General features: G+C 43.8%; 1 pseudogene; it reads right to left on the minus strand.

Moving 5' to 3' along the window:
• Nucleotides 1–17,470: 17,470 nt before the first annotated feature.
• Nucleotides 17,471–17,588, minus strand: LOC126472195 (5S ribosomal RNA; annotated as a pseudogene).
• Between the last annotated feature and the right edge of the window lie 2,907 nt (nucleotides 17,589–20,495).

The raw sequence follows: 20,495 nt of genomic DNA on the forward strand, positions 1-20,495 counted from the left end.
GTACTTAGTTGAACTGACAGCCTTGAGAATTGTACTATTTATCGAGTAATCGAATTCCAACGGATATCTTTTGGAACTCATGTGGATCACCTCACACTTTTCGTTATTTAGCGTCAACTGCCACCTGCCACACCATACAGCAATCTTTTCTAAATCGCTTTGCAACTGATACTGGTCTTCGGATGACCTTACTAGATGGTAAATTACAGCATCATCTGCGAACAACCTAAGAGAACTGCTCAGATTGTCACCCAGGTCATTTATATAGATCAGGAACAGCAGACGTCCAAGGACGCTTCCCTGGGGAACACCTGACATCACTTCAGTTTTACTCGATGATTTGCCGTCTATTACTACGAACTGCGACCTTCCTGACAGGAAATCACGAATCCAGTCGCACAACTGAGACGATACCCCATAGGCCCGCAGCTTGATTAGAAGTCGCTTGTGAGGAACAGTGTCAAAAGCTTTCCGGAAATCTAGAAATACGGAATCAACTTGAGATCCCCTGTCGATAGCGGCCATTACTTCGTGCGAATAAAAAGCTAGCTGCGTTGCACAAGAACGATGTTTTCTGAAACCATGCTGATTACGTATCAATAGATCGTTCCCTTCGAGGTGATTCATAATGTTTGAATACCGTATATGCTCCAAAACCCTACTGCAAACCGACGTCAATGATGTAGGTCTGTAGTTCGATGGATTACTCCTACTACCCTTCTTAATCACTGGTGCTATCTGCGCAATTTTCCATTCTGTAGGTACAGATCTATCGTTGAGCGAGCGGTTGTATATGATTGCTAAGTAGGGAGCTATTGTCTCAGCGTAATCTGAAAAGAACCTAATCGGTATACAATCTGGACCTGAAGACTTGCCCATATCAAGCGATTTGAGTTGCTCCGCAACCCCAAAGGTATCTACTTCTAAGAAACTCATGCTAGCAGCTGTTCGTGTTTCAAATTCTGGAATATTCCATTCGTCTTCCCTGGTGAAGCAATTTCGGAAAACTGCTCCCTACGATTCTTCCTCGTGTGCGTGAACTTGCAACGGCAGTACGGAATAACAAGCAAGGGTGGGAAAACGGGTGTAAGGGAACTGCAACTATGTTATGAGCACTGCTTTTGGCCACAAGCTGGCCAAAATAACTTGCTTTTGATTTATTTCTGGTCTGTGGACAAAAATCGTACTCGTTTAGAGCAAACTGAAAAGTGTATGACATTGCAGTTCGTACCACCTGCTACCAATGGACAAATTCAGTGTTCGGATGTTTGTTTTTTCCGTGCCTATAAAACATTATCGTACTATCTGCACCATAGCTGCCTTACAGAATAGCCAGTTCCACGATAAGCTCCATGACAGCTTTCGCATTTGGTTGCATGCCATCACATTCCATCAGTCCTCATCACACCGTTACACCAATATGATTCTATATTCACTCTTTAAGAGTGGATACCTAGCTAAACGTTCTGTACGTTTTGGAACTCCCAAGGAGTTTGCCTTTGATCTTGCGATCACTGCGGCGCGCCATTTTTCATTCGGTGTTCATCGTGTAAGTTAATGGTCTGCTTTGAACAGTTCTTAAATGTTGACGAAGTCCATTTTATGAAGTGTAATACATACATAACATTCAAGGTTGATCTCTGCACCTTCCGGACATCCATTTTCTGTTGCCCTCGTGATACACATTGTCAGTCATTACCGGTTAATACTTTTCCTGTCGTAATTGTTACCACAAAACTTTGAAATTAGCGTTACTAAAGATTGAATTTGCGACCTTAAACCCGAGGGATTCTTTGTGAATTTCACACGACTCTTATAGCTTCGGAGATAGTTGGAGACTCACAACGACGGCGTCACTTAACTGCTGTACGACAAACAAAGGTACGTCGTGCCTCACTTACCATCACTCTTTGTAATGAAACTAGTGATATGTGAGTGCAGACATGAGTAAAAGCAAATGCTTGCTAAATATTTTATCTACTTTATCAGTAATAACCAACAGTACAGTCATCATGGAAATGTTGTTCTTTTTTAATTCAGAACAACAAAACCTTTTTTAGTGTTTTGGGAAATTGTTTAAATTAATCGCACGGAGAGATCTAGAAAACATTTTTTTCCTGGATCCATGTCTGAGATGATAGAACAGGAAACATCCTCCGTTACGCACTGACCAATAGTTTGTAGAATATATACACACACTGAGGAGCCGAAGAAACTGATACCCCTGCCTAATACCGTGTAGGGCCCCGCGAGCACGCGGAAGTGCCGCAACACGACGTGGCATCGACTCGTCTAATGACTGAAGTAGTGCTGGCAGGTACTGATACCATGAATCCTACAAATCTGTCCATAAATCCGTGAAAGTGAAAAAATGGTTCAAATGGCTCTGAACAGTATGCGACTTACCATATCTACATCTAAATTTATACTCCGCAAACCACCCAACGGTGTGTGGCGGAGGGCACTTTAGGTTCCACTGTCATTACCTCCCTTTTCTGTTCCAGTCGCGTTTGGTTCGCGAGAAGAACGACTGTCTGAAAGCCTCCGTCCGCGCTCTAATCTCTCTAATTTTACATTCGTGATCTCCTCGGGAACTATAAGTAGGGGGAAGCAATATATTCGATACCTCATCCAGAAACGCACCCTCTCGAAACCTGGCGAGCAAGCCACACCGCGATGCAGAGCGCCTCTCTTGCAGAGTCTGCCACTTGAGTTTGCTAAACATCTCCGTAACGCTATCACGCTTACCAAATAACCCTTTGACGAAACGCGCCGCTCTTCTTTGGATCTTCTCTATCTCCTCCGTCAACCCGATCTGGTACAGATCCCACACTGATGAGCAATACTCAAGTATAGGTCGAACGAGTGTTTTGTAAGCCACCTCCTTTGTTGATGGACTACATTTTCTAAGGACTCTCCCAATTAATCTCAACCTGGTACCTGCCTTACCAACAATTAATTTTATATGGTGATTCCACCTCAAATCGTTCCGCACGCATACTCCCAGTGTTTGTTCCGCTATCATATAATCATACAATAAAGGATCCTTCTTTCTATGTATTCGCTATACATTACATTTGTCTATGTTAAGGGTGAGTTGCCACTCTCTGCACCAAGTGCCTATCCGCTGCAGGTCTTCCTGCATTTCGCTCCAATTTTCTAATGCTGCAACCTCTCTGTATACTATAGCATCATCCTCGAAAAGCCGCATGGAACTTCCGACACTATCTACTACGTCATTTATATATATTGTGAAAAGCAATGGCCGGCCGAAGTGGCCGTGCGGTTAAACGCGCTGCAGTCTGGAACCGCAAGACAGCTACGGTCGCAGGTTCGAATCCTGCCTCGGGCATGGATGTTTGTGATGTCCTTACGTTAGTTAGGTTTAACTAGTTCTAAGTTCTAGGGGACTAATGACCTCAGCAGTTGAGTCCCATAGTGCTCAGAGCCATTTGAACCATTTTTTGAAAAGCAATGGTCCCATAACACTCCCCTGTGGCACGGCAGAGGTTACTTTAACGTCTGTAGACGTCTCTCCATTGATAACAACATGCTCTGTTCTGTTTGCTAAAAACTCTTCAATCCAGACACACAGCTGGTCTGATATTCCGTAGGCTCTTACTTTGTTTATCAGGCGACAGTGCGGAACTGTATCGAACGTCTTCCGGAAGTCAAGAAAAATAGCATCTACCTGGGAGCCTGTATCTAATATTTTCTGGGTCTCATGAACAAATAAAGCGAGTTGGGTCTCACACGATCGCTGTTTCCGGAATCCATGTTGATTCCTACAGAGTAGATTCTGGGTTTCCAAAAACGACATGATACTCGAGCAAAAAACATGTTCTAAAATTCTACAACAGATCGACGTCAGAGATATAGGTCTATAGTTTTGCGCATCTGCTCGACGACCCTTCTTGAAGACTGGGACTACCTATGCTCTTTTCCAATCATTTGGAACCTTCCGTGCCTCTAGACACTTGTGGTACACGGCTGATAGAAGGGGGGCAAGTTCTTTCGCGTACTCTGTGTAGAAACGAATTGGTATCCCGTCAGGTCCAGTGGACTTTCCTCTCTTGAGTGATTTCAGATGCTTTTCTATTCCTTGGACACTTATTTCGATGTCAGCCATTTTTTCGTTTGTGCGAGGATTTAGAGAAGGAACTGCAGTGCGGTCTTCCTCTGTGAAACAGCTTTGGAAAAAGGTGTTTAGTATTTCAGCTTTACGCGTGTCATCCTCTGTTTCAATGCCATTATCATCCCGGAGTATCTGGATATGCTGTTTCGAGCCACTTACTGATTTAACGTAAGACCAGAACTTCCTAGGATTTTCTGTCAAGTCGGTACATGGAATTTTACTTTCGAATTCACCGAACGCTTCACGCATAGCCCTCCTTACGCTAACTTTGACATCGTTTAGCTTCTGTTTGCCTGAGAGGTTTTGGCTGCGTTTAAACTTGCAGTGAAGCTCTCTTTGCTTTCGCAGTAGTTTCATAACTTTGTTGTTGAACCACGGTGGGTTTTTCCCGTCCCTCACAGTTTTACTCGGCACGTACCTGTCTAAAACGCATTTTACGATTGCCTTGAACTTTTTCCATAAACACTCAACATTGTCAGTGTCCTAACAGAAATTTTCGTTTTGATCTGTTAGGTAGTCTGAAATCTGCCTTCTATTACTCTTGCTAAACAGATAAACCTTCCTCCCTTTTTTTATATTCCTATTAACTTCCATATTCAGGGATGCTTATGATCACTGATTCCCTGTTCTGCACATACAGAGTCGAAAAGTTCGGGTCTGTTTGTTATCAGTAGGTCCAAGATGTTATCTCCACGAGTCGGTTCTCTGTTTAATTGCTCGAGGTAATTTTCGGATAGTGCACTCAGTATAATGTCACTCGATGCTCTGTCCCTACCACCCGTCCTAAACATCTGAGTGTCCCAGTCTATATCTGGTAAATTGAAATTTCCACCTAAGACTATAACATGCTGAGAAAATTTATGTGAAACGTATTCCAAATTTTCTCTCAGCTGCTCTGCCACTAATGCTGCTGAGTCGGGAGGTCGGTAAAAGGAGCCAATTATTAACCTAGTTCGGTTGTTGAGTGTAACCTCCACCCATAATAATTCACAGGAACTATCCACTTCTACTTCACTACAGGATAAACTACTACTACTAACAGCGACAAACACGCCACCACCGGTCGCATGCAATCTATCCTTTCTAAACACCGTCTCTGCCTTTGTAAAAATTTCGGCAGAATTTATCTCTGGCTTCAGCCAGCTTTCTGTACCTATAACGATTTCAGCTTCGGTGCTTTCTATCAGCGCTTGAAGTTCCGGTACTTTACCAATGCAGCTTCGACAGTTTACAATTACAATACCGATTGCTGCTTGGTCCCCGCATGTCCTGACTTTGCCCCGCACCCTTTGAGGCTGTTGCCCTTTCTGTACTTGCCCGAGGCCATCTAACCTAAAAAACCGCCCAGTCCACGCCACACAACCCCTGCTACCCGTGTAGCCGCTTGCTGCGTGTAGTGGACTCCTGACCTATCCAGCGGAACCCGAAACCCCACCACCCTATGGCGCAAGTCGAGGAATCTGCAGCCCACACGGTCGCAGAACCGTCTCAGCCTCTGATTCAGACCCTCCACTCGGCTCTGTACCAAAGGTCCGCAGTCAGTCCTGTCGACGATGCTGCAGATGGTGAGGTCTGCTTTCATCCCGCTAGCGAGACTGGCAGTCTTCACCAAATCAGATAGCCTCCGGAAGCCAGAGAGGATTTCCTCTGATCCATAGCGACATACATCATTGGTGCCGACATGAGGGACCACCTGCAGATGGGTGCACCCTGTACCCTTCATGGCATCCGGAAGGACCCTTTCCACATCTGGAATGACTCCCCCCGGTATGCACACGGAGTGCACATTGGTTTTCATCCCCTTTCCCTAAGGGGTCCCATTACACGCCTGACGTTGGAACTCCCAACTACCAGTAAGCCCACCCTCTGCGACCCCCCCAGATCTTGCAGACTGAGGGGCAACCTCTGGAACAGGACAAGCAGCCATGTCCGGCCAAAGATCAGTATCAGCCTGAGACAGAGACTGAAACTGGTTCGTCAGACAAACTGGAGAGGCCTTCCGTTCAGCCTTCTGGAATGTCTTTCGTCCCCTGCCACACCTCGAGACGACCTCCCACTCTACCACAGGTGAGGGATCAGCCTCAATGTGGGCAGTATCCCGGGCAGCCACAGTCGTAGTCCGACTGGGGATGCGTGGGACGAGCTGGCCGTCCTCGACAAACCCCCATCCGGACCCCCACAGTGATGCCCACTGGCAACAGCCTCAAGCTGTGTGACCGAAGCCAACACTGCCTAAAGCTGGGAGCGAAGGAATGCCAACTCAGCCTGCATCCGAACACTGCAGTTGCAGTCCCTATCCATGCTAAAAACTGTTGTGCAAAGAACGTATGAACTAATCTACAGAGAGCACAAACAATTCGACACAAAATTTAACCGGTTATTAAAATACAAGATTGCCTAGTAAATGCAGTAATGCTGCTACTTGCCCACTGCTGACACACTGCTCGGCGGAGGAAGGAGACTACGCGATTTTACACTGTTCAGGTACTAAAACGCCATGTTACAACTCTCAAATACTATAATACGCCCGAAATTTATGAATTAAACAATGCAAGTACCAAAAACATGCAAAGAAATTAAGAATTAAACTATGTAATAAATAAGTGAGCTACATGGTGTTTCAAAAATGACCGGTATATTTGAAACGGCAATAAAAACTAAACGAGCAGCGATAGAAATACACCGTTTGTTGCAATATGCTTGGGACAACAGTACATTTTCAGGCGGACAAACTTTCGAAATTACAGTAGTTACAATTTTCAACAACAGATGGCGCTGCAAGTGATGTGAAAGATATAGAAGACAACGCAGTCTGTGGGTGCGCCATTCTGTACGTCGTCTTTCTGCTGTAAGCGTGTGCTGTTCACAACGTGCAAGTGTGCTGTAGACAACATGGTTTATTCCTTAGAACAGAGGATTTTTCTGGTGTTGGAATTCCACCGCCTAGAACACAGTGTTGTTGCAACAAGACGAAGTTTTCAACGGAGGTTTAATGTAACCAAAGGACCGAAAAGCGATACAATAAAGGATCTGTTTGAAAAATTTCAACGGACTGGGAATGTGACGGATGAACGTGCTGGAAAGGTAGGGCGACCGCGTACGGCAACCACAGAGGGCAATGTGCAGCTAGTGCAGCAGGTGATCCAACAGCGGCCTCGGGTTTCCGTTCGCCGTGTTGCAGCTGCGGTCCAAATGACGCCAACGTCCACGTATCGTCTCATGCGCCAGAGTTTACACCTCTATCCATACAAAATTCAAACGCGGCAACCCCTCAGCGCCGCTACCATTGCTGCACGAGAGACATTCGCTAACGATATAGTGCACAGGATTGATGACGGCGATATGCATGTGGGCAGCATTTGGTTTACTGACGAAGCTTATTTTTACCTGGACGGCTTCGTCAATAAACAGAACTGGCGCATATGGGGAACCGAAAAGCCCCATGTTGCAGTCCCATCGTCCCTGCATCCTCAAAAAGTACTGGTCTGGGCCGCCATTTCTTCCAAAGGAATCATTGGCCCATTTTTCAGATCCGAAACGATTACTGCATCACGCTATCTGCACATTCTTCGTGAATTTGTGGCGGTACAAACTGCCTTAGACGACACTGCGAACACCTCGTGGTTTATGCAAGATGGTGCCCGGCCACATCGCACGGCCGACGTCTTTAATTTTCTGAATGAATATTTCGATGATCGTGTGATTGCTTTGGGCTATCCGAAACATACAGGAGGCGGCGTGGATATGCCTCCCTATTCGCCAGACATGAACCCCTGTGACTTCTTTCTGTGGGGACACTTGAAAGACCAGGTGTACCGCCAGAATCCAGAAACAATTGAACAGCTGAAGCAGTACATCTCATCTGCATGTGAAGCCATTCCGCCAGACACGTTGTCAAAGGTTTCGGGTAATTTCATTCAGAGACTACGCCATATTATTGCTACGCATGGTGGATATGTGGAAAATATCGTACTATAGAGTTTCCCAGACCGCAGCGCCATCTGTTGTTGAAAATTGTAACTACTGTAATTTCGAAAGTTTGTCTGCCTGAAAACGTACTGTTGTTCCAAGCATATTGCAACAAACGGTGTATTTCTACCGCTGCTCGTTTAGTAATTATTGCCGTTTCAAATATACCGGTCATTTTTGAAACACCCTGTAAGAGTATACGACTTGCAGCTGGCAGCTGCTTATCGAACGGCGGTAGGTCATCAGTCCTCTAGACTTAGAACTACTTAAAACTAACTAACCTAAGGACATGACACACACCCATGACCGAGACAGGATTCGAACCTGTGACCGTAGCAGCAGCGCGGTTCCGGACTGAAGCGCCTAGAACCGCTCGGCCAGACGGCCGGCAGATCTCTTCTGAACAGCAGGTTGCAAGGCATCCCAGATATGCTCAACAGTGTTCATGTCTGGGAAGTTTGGTGGCCAGCGGTAGTGTTCAACCTCATAAGAGTGTTCCTGGAGCCACTCTGTTGCAATTCTGCACGTGTGGGGTGTCACATTGCCCTGTCGGAAAGCACAATGGACATGAATGGATGCAGGTGATCAAACAGGATGCTTCCGTACGTGTCACCAGTCAGAGCTGTATCTAGACGTATCAGGTGTCCCACATCTCTCCAACTGCACACGCCCCACACCATTAGAGCCTTCACCATTTTCAAAAAACCCCTGCTGACATGCTCGGTCCATGGATTCATGAGTCTATCTCCATACTGGTACACGTCCATCCGCTCGATACTATTTGAAATGAGACTAGTCCGACCAGGCAACATGTTTCCAGTCATCAACAGCCCAATGTCGGTGTTGACGGGCCCAGGCGAGGCGTAAAGCTTTGTGTCATGCAGTCAAATGGTTCAAATGGCTCGAGCACTATGAGACTTAACTTCTGAGGTCATCAGTCCCTAGAACTTAGAACTACATAAACCTAACTAACCTAAGGACATCACACACATCCATGCCCGAGGCAGGATTCGAACCTGCGACCGCCACGGTCGCGGGGTTCCAGACTGTAGCGCCTAGAACCGCTCGGCCACCCCGGCCGGCTGTCATGCAGTCATTAAGGGTACACGAATGTGCCTTCGGCTCCGAAAGCATCGATGAAGTTTCATTGAATGGTTCGCTGGCTGTCACTTGTTGGCCCAGGGCTGAAATCTGCATCAATTTGCGGAGGGGTTGCACTTCTGTTACGTTGTACGATTCTCTTCAGTCGTTGCTAGTCCCGTTCTTGCAGGATTTTTTCCCCGTCGCAGCGATGTCAGAGATTTGATGTTTTACCGGATTCCTGATATTCACAGAACACTCGTGAAAAAGTCGTGCAGCAAAATCCCCACTTCATCACCACCTCGGAGATGCTGTGTCCCATCGCTTTTGCGCCAACTGTAACACCACCTTCAAACTCACTTAAATATTGACACCCTGCCATTGTAGCAGCAGTAACCGATCAGACAACTGCGCCAGACACTTGTCTTATACAGGGTGTTACAAAAAGGTACGGCCAAACTTTCAGGAAACATTCCTCACACACAAAGAAAGAAAATATGTTATGTGGACATGTGTCCGGAAACGCTTACTTTCCATGTTAGAGCTCATTTTATTACTTCTCTTCAAATCACATTAATCATGGAATGGAAACACACAGAAACAGAACGTACCAGCTTTCAAATGCCCCCATAAATGAAAGTCAAGAGGGTTGAGGTTAGGAGAGCGTGGAGGCCATGGAATTGGTCCGCCTCTACCAATCCATCAGTCACCGAATCTGTTGTTGAGAAGCGTACGAACACTTCGACTGAAATGTGCAGGAGCTCCATGGTGCATGAACCACATGTTGTGTCGTACTTGTAAAGGCGCATGTTCTAGCAGCACAGGTAGGGTATCCCGTATGAAATCATGGCGGTGAATCGAGGAAGTACAGTACATACTGACGAAATTGAAATGAGCTCTAACATGGAAATTAAGCGTTTCCGGACACATGTCCACATAACATCTTTTCTTTATTTGTGTGTGAGGAATATTTCCTGAAAGTTTGGCCGTACCTTTTTGTAACACCCTGTATAGGCGTTGCCGACCCCAGTGCCGTATTCTGCCTCTTTACATATCTCTGTATTTGAATACGCATTGTTAAACCAGTTTCTTTGGCGCTTCAGTGTATAAACAGATAACTGGTAAGAATGAAACATTGAAGCCAGAGGTGATGAATGATAGCATCAAAATGAAAGACAAATGAAGACAAATTTAGTGTCAATTTCTTGCATAAATGTATTAATTACTTTCTCACTAGAGTGAATATAATAAAGAAAAATTAGGTTCACGGAAAATGCTGAAACATGAACACTTGCAAGAGGAGTCGATGTGTGACAGCGTTCACGAGCACATCTAGAAGAATACTGATTCAAGCTGATGTAAAACGGAAGACCGACACGATACGGGAAATGGCAGCTAGAGGTCGCAAAGAAATAACATAAAAAACTAAAACTTAACTCCGTCCGAATAGGCCTTGGAAGGCCCAACGGTACCGACCGGCCGCTGTGTCACCCTCAACCACAGGCGCCACTGGGTGTGCATATGGAGGGGTACGTGGTCAGCACACCGCTCTCCCGGCCATATAACAGCTTACAAGACCGGAGCCGCTACTTCTCAATCGAGTAACTCAGTTTGCCGCACAAGGGCTGAGTGCACCCAGGGGGGTGAAACTCATACAGGGATTTCCGGTAACACGACGTTGGTTTGGTCCCAGGCCACTTGGAGCGCTGCAAGTTTAGCAATTTATAGTCTCGTGTTCCTATTGGATGACGTAGTCTTCCATAATTGTTTTGGTATCGTAGCAACGTGATCGTGATTTTTCGTTTAAATTGCAGTGTAAGTATGTTGCTATTAATCTGCTTAATTTTTGAATGCATTCGTAATATTTGCTGGTGTGATGATTCAGTATTTACTTTTTTACTTTTGTTTCATATAAAACACGAGGTTGTATCATCACATTACGTTCTGTGGACTCTTGTATATTTGTTCCTGCATAGAAATACAATTTCCGTTGCTCAGTTTACTTAAAGGGTAAGTATATTTCTTATTTCTGTTAATATTTCCTTTTATTTCATAGAGAATCCCATGCTAGCAGCTTTTGACATACACTCCTGGAAATGGAAAAAAGAACACATTGACACCGGTGTGTCAGACCCACCATACTTGCTCTGGACACTGCGAGAGGGCTGTACAAGCAATGATCACACGCACGGCACAGCGGACACACCAGGAACCGCGGTGTTGGCCGTCGAATGGCGCTAGCTGCGCAGCATTTGTGCACCGCCGCCGTCAGTGTCAGCCAGTTTGCCGTGGCATACGGAGCTCCATCGCAGTCTTTAACACTGGTAGCATGCCGCGACAGCGTGGACGTGAACCGTATGTGCAGTTGACAGACTTTGAGCGAGGGCGTATAGTGGGCATGCGGGAGGCCGGGTGGACGTACCACCGAATTGCTCAACACGTGGGGCGTGAGGTCTCCACAGTACATCGATGTTGTCGCCAGTGGTCGGCGGAAGGTGCACGTGCCCGTCGACCTGGGACCGGACCGCAGCGACGCACGGATGCACGCCAAGACCGTAGGATCCTACGCAGTGCCGTAGGGGACCGCACCGCCACTTCCCAGCAAATTAGGGACACTGTTGCTCCTGGGGTATAGGCGAGGACCATTCGCAACCGTCTCCATGAAGCTGGGCTACGGTCCCGCACACCGTTAGGCCGTCTTCCGCTCACGCCCCAACATCGTGCAGCCCGCCTCCAGTGGTGTCGCGACAGGCGTGAATGGAGGGACGAATGGAGACGTGTCGTCTTCAGCGATGAGAGTCGCTTCTGCCTTGGTGCCAATGATGGTCGTATGCGTGTTTGGCGCCGTGCAGGTGAGCGCCACAAGCAGGACTGCATACGACCGAGGCACACAGGGCCAACACCCGGCATCATGGTGTGGGGAGCGATCTCCTACACTGGCCGTACACCACTGGTGATCGTCGAGGGGACACTGAATAGTGCACGGTACATCCAAACCGTCATCGAACCCATCGTTCTACCATTCCTAGACCGGCAAGGGAACTTGCTGTTCCAACAGGACAATGCACGTCCGCATGTATCCCGTGCCACCCAACGTGCTCTAGAAGGTGTAAGTCAACTACCCTGGCCAGCAAGATCTCCGGATCTGTCCCCCATTGAGCATGTTTGGGACTGGATGAAGCGTCGTCTCACGCGGTCTGCACGTCCAGCACGAACGCTGGTCCAACTGAGGCGCCAGGTGGAAATGGCATGGCAAGCCGTTCCACAGGCCTACATCCAGCATCTCTACGATCGTCTCCATGGGAGAATAGCAGCCTGCATTGCTGCGAAAGGTGGATATACACTGTACTAGTGCCGACATTGTGCATGCTCTGTTGCCTGTGTCTATGTGCCTGTGGTTCTGTCAGTGTGATCATGTGATGTATCTGACCCCAGGAATGTGTCAATAAAGTTTCCCCTTCCTGGGACAATGAATTCACGGTGTTCTTATTTCAATTTCCAGGAGTGTAGTTTGTATTCAACTTTCCGAATCCTGTAATGGAATATAATTCTGGCTTTGATTCATCTTCCTTTTTGCCACGAAGTACTCTTAGTGACATAATAAGTATCATTTATTGTGCCGTTTACTACATACCAAATATTGGACGTGTTACAATTGATTCGTAATGCCTTGAGTGTGTTCTATTTCCCGTTTTCGACAGTAAATATTCTGTACAGTACATAACACTCTATCCAGGTAAAAAGTGTTTGTTGCTGTTGTATCGACAAAGGTTGTGTTCTCACATAATAATACATTTGTTTCGAAGTCACACAAAGCAGGTCCTTCAAGCAGTTGAACATTTACACGTATTATTGTGGCAATATCCAATGCAGTAGAAATCTTCTCGCACTTTAATGCTCAACACAATGTAATACAGATTTACAGCTGTAACTGTTACTGATAATGTACAGTTGAGTTTGGTATCTACTATGGTATCTAGATGCTGAAATATACTGAAATGGTACAATAAGCAGTGTTTCTACCGCCTGATAGCACTGTTTAACGAAGTAGTGTTGAATATAGAATATAGTGCAACTACGCTCACGCAGTTTATAGAGTGATGTGCATATCCGCAGTAGAAATGAGAATTTGTTTCGTTTTTCCACTATTTTGTAGCAATAACACATCAGATTACAAGCCATGATAGCAGTTGTCAATACTTCAGTACAGGATAGCAGCATTTAGACATAAGCTAATATGATTTTTGATAGTGAAATTAATTTCACATTGAGTTTTCTTTAACATTAATCAATGTAAACCATACCGGATCTTTTTTCTCGTTCCTAATTTTTGGTTTGAATAACATTTCAGACACATGAGGATGGATCATACGGGAAGAGAAGAATCCAGTTTGAGATTGAAATTGAAATACTCGTGCAAGGTTCCTGGATGCAGGAGTAGTTATTATGTAAAAATAAATTCCAAACACAAGAATAAACATTTCTATAAATTTCCAGCTGCATCAAAAAGTGAGACTTTAAAGAAGTGGAAATTGATCTGTAATATAGATGAAGGTGTCAACTGTAGTTATTATTATGTGTGTGAGGATCATTTTTATGAAGCAGATTTTGTGAACTTTACTAGACACAGGCTAAATCCTGGTGTTATACCAAAGCACATGGAATTGGTGTTGTATCATCCTCCCCCCACCCATCTGTGTTGTGGTGGTGGTGGTGGTGGTGGTGGTGGTGGTGGTGGTGGTGGCGGTTTCACCACATTGGGTGCAAATATAAGCGTGCAAGAAACAGGTCACAATGCAAAATCTACAGTAATACAACGAAGCAGTCCCCCTTTACAGAGCACAGATGATGGTGAGTACAGCTTTTTATCCTCACCTGTTTATGATGTTGAAAGTAGTGCAGGTGTAATGGGATCTGGCGTTTCTAAACGTGATTTAACTCCAAGAAAACACAAAATGTATAAATTGCATAGAATTACAGTTTCCAGAGTGTGTAAATTGAAAAAACAGCTACAGAATGAGAGGAATAAATTGAAAATTCTAAAAGAGTTGTATGATGGCAGGAAATTTCAGTTAATTGAAGAAGAGTTGAATGATGTGACTAAAACTTTTATTAATAGTCAGTTAAGAAATGCCAATATGCAGCCCACAGCAGTACGGTGGTCTATACAAGATAAGGTATTTGTTTTATCTATTTATAAGCATAGTCCCCAGTTGTACAGATATTTGGCCACATACTTCTCCCTTCCATCTGTCAGGCTGCTCAAGGGAGTGCTTTCCCACATACCATTTGATACAGGACTTAATCCAGCTTTATTAAACTTTTTAGCAAGGGAAGTAAGTAATATGCATGAAAATGACAAGTATTGTGCTCTACTTTTTGATGAAATGTCTCTGGATGATGGTATGTACGATGATGCACACAAACAGCTAATCTATGGGTATCAGGACTTGGGTCATTTAGGACGTTCACCTGTAGCTGCTAGTCAAGCATTGGTTTTTATGCTGAAAGGCATTCACAGAACTTGGAAACAAGTTCTAGCATATTACTTTACTGCAACCACTTTCCACTACACCCATTTGAAATCACTCATTGTTCACATCATAAGTGAACTACAGAATATTGGGTTCAAAGTGGTTTGTACTGTATGTGACCAGAATGCAACAAACCAAAAGGCCCTTAAGCAACTGTGTGAATCAAATTTGTTGAAGCACAGTATACTTCATTTTGTCGTCAATAATCAACCAATTGTTACCATTTATGATGTACCATATCTGCTCAAAAACACTAGAAATGCTTTGATAGATAATAACATTCAATTTGAACCTCACAAAGCAGCAAAGTTTGAGTACATCAGTACAGTGTTCTTTTTGGATAAAAAAAAACGGTTCAAAACTCTGCCCAAATTAAAAGCACAACACTTTAACTTTTCTGATTCCCATGTCAAAATCAAGGTAAAAGTTGCTGCTGCACAAATGAGCCATACTGTTGCAGCTGCAATTGAAACATATGTTTCTACTCACACATTACCATCTGAAGCTATACACACAGCTGAGTTTGTGGAAAAGGTAGATAATCTCTTTGATTCACTCAACAGTAATGAGCAATATCCCAGGGATGGAAAACAATTTAGGTCTGCTTTATCAGAAAATTCGTCACATTTAGAAATGTGGTATAGCATATTGAGGGAAACAGGCAGCTGACAAATAATAGATTTAAAAACGGGAAGAAACAAGACTAATATGTTTAGCTTCATAAAAGGTTGGCAGATTACATTAGTCTATTATTTTCTTGTGGAAGACCTTGAAAGTGGTTGGCTTTAAGTACTTAAATTTAAAGGCGTTCAATCAAGATGCTTTAGAAAATTTCTCTTGTTGTATAAGACAACATGGTATTGCTAATACAAACCCAACTTGTTTTCAGTTTGTACAAGCTCTGAAGACTTGTGTTGTCAATCATATGACTTTGCCTTTCAAAGCCATGAGTGTAAGTAACTGTGAAAATGATGATTACACTCCCTTGAGCAGTTTGTGTCACTTTTTGGCAGCTAGTGGTAGGAGTGAACATTTAAGTGAACGTGAGATGAAAGACACTGATACACCTGAGCAAATTTATTCTTACTCAGATGGTATTATCGAGTCTGTAGAAGATCAACAATCCTTAGCCTATGTAGCAGGCTATGTACTAAAAGCCATAGATGTACCAGATGATTGTGAAACATGTAATACCAGTCTCTACTCCTCTGTTGTGACTGAAAATCATTTGTTTACCTCATTTAAAGAGAATAGTGAGGAGCATTCTCATTTGAAATATGCAAGTGAAAGAGTCATGATTTCCCTAAGGGAACTCCATGATCAGCTGTATGAGTATCTAAATAGTCATGGTCACACAAAAAAACTACATGATAATTTTAAAAAAACATTTGTTCTGTCTCATACAACAATTTGTAATAAACATGACATTGAAGAGAGACTTCTGAAGACAAATATTCCATTTATAATATACAAGTATGTGAAAGAAAAGAAATTTACAAACAAGAGGAAATTTTGTATGCAACAACTTAAAAAGAAGTTCAAATCATGTTAAAAGACTTTGTATTTTGTTTATTATGTGTACAATGAGAGTAAGCTCCCTATACATATACAAATGATCTTGTATCAAAATCATGCCTTTGACTTGTTATAACAAAATCTGGTAATTCAGCAGGCAAATAACTTAACACTTTCTAGATGTGATGATTGGATTCTAAAAGTATAATGAATAAAGTGCTGTCAAGGGGAATTTGTGTTAATTTTCAGTAGTGTACCAAACAGTGTTTTCAAAGAGGAAGTAAATAAATAAAAATGTTAAAAATAAATGTTGTACCAGTGCCTTCTTTCATTATTTAAACATGATGGGTGTTGCCAAAATAGCAGCCAAGTTGGGTGAAAAAGAAAAAAATGTTGTGTTGCAGTTCATTTTCTTTGTATATCTCATTGGCAAAAACATTTTGGCTACATTCATGGAGTGTCTACCTGCTCTGCTCCCAATTTGTTTTTCAGTTTTGTAAAATAGTATTTTGTGTGTTTCATAAATTTATTTGAACTGTGCAGAAGTTCAATTTCAGATGACTGAATATCCATAAATAACAATCAACAGAAAAAATAATAAATCGGATTTTGTAGACTTTACAGTACATCCTTGGTTTGTAGCACAGATTTTTTTGTAAATGACCTCTTGGTTATCCATTAGCTGTGTAGTTATTTATTTGTGTAACCTACTATTCCACTTTCGATCATGCGAGTGGACATAATGTGCTTTATGATACGTGGAAACGTAAAAATCATTTATATATGCATGCAATGTCAGATGATTTTTGTCTGCCATGTGCTAAAGCTCGTTTATTTCCACATGATAATGGGCACACGGCCAAAATCGCAATATTGAGTTTTACAAAAAAATTTCACAGTCAAAAGGTGACGTAATTTACGAAAATTTTCACACTATAAACTGCAGCTACGAGTAGTTAATGTTTGTTTTTGATTGAGATTTCTTTTATATATTACATTGCAAGATCTCAAAAACCTTTATTACTGCACTATGCGGCCCACATTCAAAGATTAAATGAAAAATATTGTCCTCTTATTCGCGTATTTAGAAATAAATATAAGAGATTTTCGCGCCATATTTTTTCGTATTGAAGTTCACAGCCAGGCCACAAGTAGCGCTGGTGTCGTTCTGTGTTTCCGTATAATAATGTGGTCTTTGCACTTCTACTATATTGGTGTTCTGTGAGTGCACCCCGCTTGCCAACAGTGCTCGACAGACCGGATGGTCACCCATCCAACTGCTAGCCCAGCCCGACAGCGTTTAACTTCGGTAATCTGACGGGAACCGGTGTTACCACTGCGGCGAGGCCGTTGGCAAAGAAATAACATAACTGACGGAAATAACCGGTTATTGAGAAGTAGCAGTTACTGTAATAATTGCTCATTGTTACTAGCAGTCACTAAAATAACTGTCTGTAGTGCGTGGCTCCATCTGTTACCGAAGTGAGTACTACGCTTTCGCGACATTGAGATCTGATCACGGATAAATGGACGTACCATCCAGAAGGTATTCTATAGGTGTGGGACTGTGCGCCATCTGTTTATCGAAATGTGTACTACGCTTTCGTGCTATCTAACTACTGGGTGGTTATAAGTTAAGTGCAGCTGTTCATAGAGGTCCAATGCATCAACACGAAACCGATTTACGCTGAAAAAATAGTTCCAGTTTCGGCAAACAGGTGCAAACCTGAGATTGTGAAAGCAAGAAACACGCAAAGAAATGTTTCCATATGTAATGGATCAGAAACAAGTCATGAACAGTATAGGTCAGACGAACGAGGAAGCCAAAATGTTGATTTTATTATTAACCGCCGCTTACACAATTTGTTCAGTATAAGCACCAGAGATATCGACGAGATGCTCTATCCGTATAAAGACATGATCAACAGTTACTCGCAGCAGTTCCGATGGAATCTGAGCAATGTGTTCCTATACAGTGGTCTTCAGATCAGGTATGACCGAAAGTATGCCTGATAAATGCATTCTTTTATATAATCATAGGGCCAAGGGACACATGGATTCAGATCAGGTGATCTTGCAGGATATGCATCTGGAAAGCCTCGCCGGCCGGAGTGGCCAAGCGGTTCTAGACGCTACAGTCTGGAACCGCGCGACCGCTGCGGTCGGAGGTTCAAATCCTGCCTCGGGCATGGATGTGTGTGATGTCCTTAGGTTAGTTAGGTTTAAGTAGTTCTAAGTTCTAGGGGACTGATGACCTCAGAACTTTAATCCCATAGTGCTCAGAGACATTTGAACCATTTTTTTTTTTTTTTTTTTAAAGCCTCTGGAGATTACACGTTCGTGGAAGGTTGTGTTACGCAGATCTTTCACTGGGCGAGCAACCTGAATTGTTGCCTCATCTTGTATGAAAATTGTGATTTCCACACAGCTGCGCTCTTCTAAATCAAGAATCACATGATGTACAAGGTGGTCTCGATAACGTGCAGACGTCACTGCAAACCTGACAGGCCCTCTGGGTATATTCTCTTGAGAGAAGAACGGACCGGGAATGAAGGTGCTTGTGAATCCACACCACAGAGTCACATGTGGCGAGTGCAGTGGCTCTTCGCGCGCTACACACAGTTTACAAATACCGAAATGCGGCGGTTCTGTACATTCACTGCACCCTGTAGTGTAAAATGTATCTCGTCACACGATAGAATATTGCCTGTCCACCTGTCAGCAGCTTCGATTCATGTCAGAAACCGAAGTGCACATTCAAATCGTTGCTGCGGATGAGGTGGTTTCCGTTGCTGCACCTTCTGGATCTTAAACAGGTACCAGTGTAAAATAGACTGAAAAAACTGCCAATGGGATGGACAACTCTCGTGACACTCACAAGCACTAGCACTACCACGGCCATGTGCTGCACGGTCAGTTACAGCAACAGCAACTTCGTAAATAACTTCCACCGGGATAGAATTCCTTCCTCTTCCCAGTGCTACACCAAGCTCATCATTGTTTTCGAATTCCATTATCAGCTTCTTCAAATCATTCAGTGACATCGGGCCTCTCCTCAGACCAATCAGTCGATGATATTCTCTCACCGCACCACTGTAATTGCTGCAATTCACATAAAACAGTTTCACTAACAGCGCAAGGTTCTTCTCGATAGCCGCTGTTCACTTATGTTATGGCATGTCAAATGTTAGCGTGGATGTCATACAGTCATAAAAACAGTGTAGAGCGCCAGAGCTGCACCTGTTGGCCACAAGTGGAACTAACTAGTTTCCCAGTTTAAAACGGTGTAAATCGGTTCCGCATTAACTCATTAGCATTTATACCTGATTTCCCTGACATACGATAATCACAGCCCACACTGGACTTCCGTGAGTATCTGCACTTTAATTTTAACCACCCGGTACATAGAGTTACCACACGAAATTCGTCCGACTATGGCAGCAACCGATAGTAGATGAGAGTAAGTAGCTTTCTGTGGCAGTTATTTTATTCGCTCACAGTTCTTGCTCTTTGAGAATTACGGGCTAGCATTACAGATAACTTAGAATTAGTAACTGTGTCCCAGACTCCAGTAGGTCGTAGCAGACAACTATATTTCGGGAGAGGACAGATATTCAGGTGAAACAAGTATTATCGTACTTCTACTGAAATAACTGCGGCCGTCATGAGGTTCCATAGCGTTTTCAAATAACTGACAGAAGAGCTTCTGTGAAGTTCGGAAGGTAGGAGACGAGGTACTGGCAGAATTCAAGCTGTGAGGACGGGTTGTGAGTCGTGCTTGGGTAGCTCAGTTGCCAGAGCACTTTGCCCGCGAAAGGCAAAGGTCCCGAGTTCGAGTCTCGGTCCGGCACAAAGTTTTAATCTGGCAGAAAGTTTCATATCAGCGCACACTCCGCTGAAAAGTGAAAAGCTTATTCTGGAACTGGAGTGTTATTGCTCTTACCGTGTTCCACATGCCGCCCCCACGTGTAGCTGCTTTAACCTGAGTGAGGTAGCTGCTAGCCTGATACTGCGCTCCAGAATCAACTTGCACGATTACCAAACCAAATAAAACAAAGATATCTCAACGCATATTTCAAAGATGTAACTATAGGACGCAAATAAAACAAAAAACCGAACAATGTTAATTAGAAATGAAGTGTGAAAATGGGGGTGTGAATTCACACAACTGGGCTGTCGCGCGAAGCGGCACTGCCAATTGGCTGCAGTAAGAAACCGGACTTGAACACTATACAGCGCCGGCCGCGGTGGTCTCGCGGTTC

This window comes from Schistocerca serialis, chromosome 3 (assembly GCF_023864345.2).
Source record: "Schistocerca serialis cubense isolate TAMUIC-IGC-003099 chromosome 3, iqSchSeri2.2, whole genome shotgun sequence".
Lineage (NCBI taxonomy): Eukaryota > Metazoa > Arthropoda > Insecta > Orthoptera > Acrididae > Schistocerca > Schistocerca serialis.